General features: G+C 44.0%; 1 pseudogene across 1 annotated transcript; it reads left to right on the top strand.

The window, feature by feature from the left end:
- Positions 1-737: 737 nt before the first annotated feature.
- On the top strand, positions 738-1665 carry LOC117068814 (annotated as a pseudogene). Its single transcript, XR_004431249.1, has one exon. The product of XR_004431249.1 is annotated as a 60S ribosomal protein L6-like (transcript).
- Positions 1666-2487: the final 822 nt, after the last annotated feature.

Below are 2487 nucleotides of genomic sequence, written 5' to 3'. Positions count from 1 at the left end.
GCCTCTTAAAGCTTCTGCTTGGAAGTCTCACATGTCACTTCCACTCAAATTCCCTTGGCCAAAGCAAATCATATGGCTATGCCTGACTTATGTGGGGTGGGGATGTAGAATCCTTCCATAGGGCGAGTCAGTAAAAAAAAAGTCCACACTTTTATAGTGTATGTAAAACTCTAGAAATAGATATCATTTTTAAAATAATTTATTAGGGCACTGAATCTTACTTTATGCAAAAATATGTCTTAGAGGTCTTCCATGTTATACAAATAGATACATCTCTTTTTAATTTAATTAAAAAAAATTTTTTTAACCCCAGGGCAGAAGGCACCATGTCCTTTTTATTTTATTTTTGTTTTTATTTTATTTTTATTTTTGAGATGGAGTCTCGCTCTGTCGCCCAGGCTGGAGTGCAGTGGCGCGATCTCGGCTCACTGCAACCTCTGACTTCCGGGTTCAAGCGATTCTCCTACCTCAGTCTCCCAAGTAGCTGGGATTACAGGCACCCACCACCATGCCTGTTTTTTTTTTTTTTTTTTTTTTGTTTTTTTTTTTTTTGTATTTTTAGTAGAGATGGGATTTCACCATGATGGCCAGGCTGGTTTCAAATTCCTGACCTCAAGTGATCCCCCCTGCCTCGGACTCCCAAAGTGTTAGTGTTAGGATTACAGGTGTGAGCCACCATGCCTGGCCAATTCTTCCATTTCTTGTTTGAGAATGTTAAAGAATGCATCTCCAGCTCTTTCCCATCTTGCAAGATGGCGGGTGAAAAAGTTGAGAAGCCAGATAAAGAGAAGAAACCCGAAGCCAAGAAGGCTGATGCTGGTGGCAAGGTGAAAAAGGGTAACCCCAAGGCTAAGAAGCCCAAGAAGGGGAAGCCCCATTGCAGCCGCAACCCTGTCCTTGTCAGAGGAATTGGCAGGTATTCCCGATCTGCCATGTATTCCAGAAAGGCCATGTACAAGAGGAAGCACTCAGCCACTAAATCCAAGGTTGAAAAGAAAAAGAAGGAGAAGGTTCTTGCAACTCTTACAAAACCAGTTGGTGGTGACAAGAACGGCGGTACCCGGGTGGTTAAACTTCGCAAAATGCCTAGATATTATCCTACTGAAGATGTGCCTCGAAAGCTGTTGAGCCAGGGCAAAAAACCCTTCAGTCAGCACGTGAGAGAACTGCGAGCCAGCATTACCCCCGGGACCATTCTGACCATCCTCACCGGACGCCACAGGGGCAAGAGGGCGGTTTTCCTGAAGCAGCTGGCTAGTGGCTTGTTACTTGTGACTGGACCTCTGGTCCTCAATCGAGTTCCTCTACGAAGAACACACCAGAAATTTGTCATTGCCACCTCAACCAAAATCGATATCAGCAATGTCAAAATCCCAAAACATCTTACTGATGCTTACTTCAAGAAGAAGAAGTTGCGGAAGCCAGACACCAGGAAGGTGAGATCTTCGACACAGAGAAAGAGAAATACGAGATTACAGAGCAGCGCAAGATTGATCAGAAAGCTGTGGACTCACAAATTCTACCAAAAATCAAAGCTGTTCCTCAGCTCCAGGGCTACCTGCGATCTGTTTTTGCTCTGACGAATGGAATTTATCCTCACAAATTGGTGTTCTAAATGTCTTAAGAACCTCATTAAATAGCTAACTACAAAAAAAAAAAAAAAAAGAATGCATCTCCAATCAGCCAGTGGAACATTGCATTTTATTTTTTTGTTAATGGCTTGCAACCCATAAAATAATCCATACACTATATCAACGTGAATGACCAAAATTTATTGGTTATTGCAGCTGGACGGCATACATAGCCTAGGTCACAGGTGGGTGGATGACAGACAAAACCATTTTTACTCTCTAAATTCCTCCTCCACTACCCTATCACTGATGTTGTCTCCCTCCCAGCCATCTCCCTTATCTGAGGAGCAATTCATGGGGAATAGGTAGTGGGCTCTGCAGTGCATACTGTGGTACGCCACCAAGACCCTCATCCCCAGAATGAGGCATTTATTCCGCCAGCTGCTGGGAGCATTGGCTGCTAGCAGCTCTCAGCTGAGCCTCTATGGCTGTTCGATGTGGACATTCCAAGGTCCTGTCCTCTTGCCATCCCAGCTCCATATTCCCCATGGCATTAGCCAAGGCCTCTGCTGAGTTTGACTGCAGTTTGACTTTTCCCTTCCACAGATGTAATCCCGACAGCACTCTGCAATAGTCTTCCTGACTGTAAATCTCCATGTTGGAGTCTGAGTCCTTGGGACCTGACTCACAACAGCCCACCACAGGCTCTGAAGTCAGACAGAACTGGGTTTCAGTCTTATCCCAAACACCAACTAGATATGTAACCCGAGAGATGATAAGTCCACTATACACCCTGTGTGCCTCAGTTTTTAATATCAACTGAATGTTGATAGTTTCTTGGAAACTGCAACTTTAAGTGAAAGGATGTATGATGAAACCATTTTTTCCCTCGTAATCACAATGGAAAGGACATTAC

The sequence above is a fragment of the Trachypithecus francoisi genome, unplaced genomic scaffold (genome assembly GCF_009764315.1).
Source record: "Trachypithecus francoisi isolate TF-2019V2 unplaced genomic scaffold, Tfra_2.0 Lachesis_group21, whole genome shotgun sequence".
NCBI classification, from domain to species: Eukaryota; Metazoa; Chordata; class Mammalia; order Primates; family Cercopithecidae; genus Trachypithecus; species Trachypithecus francoisi.
This window is presented reverse-complemented; position numbering and strand designations above follow the sequence as displayed.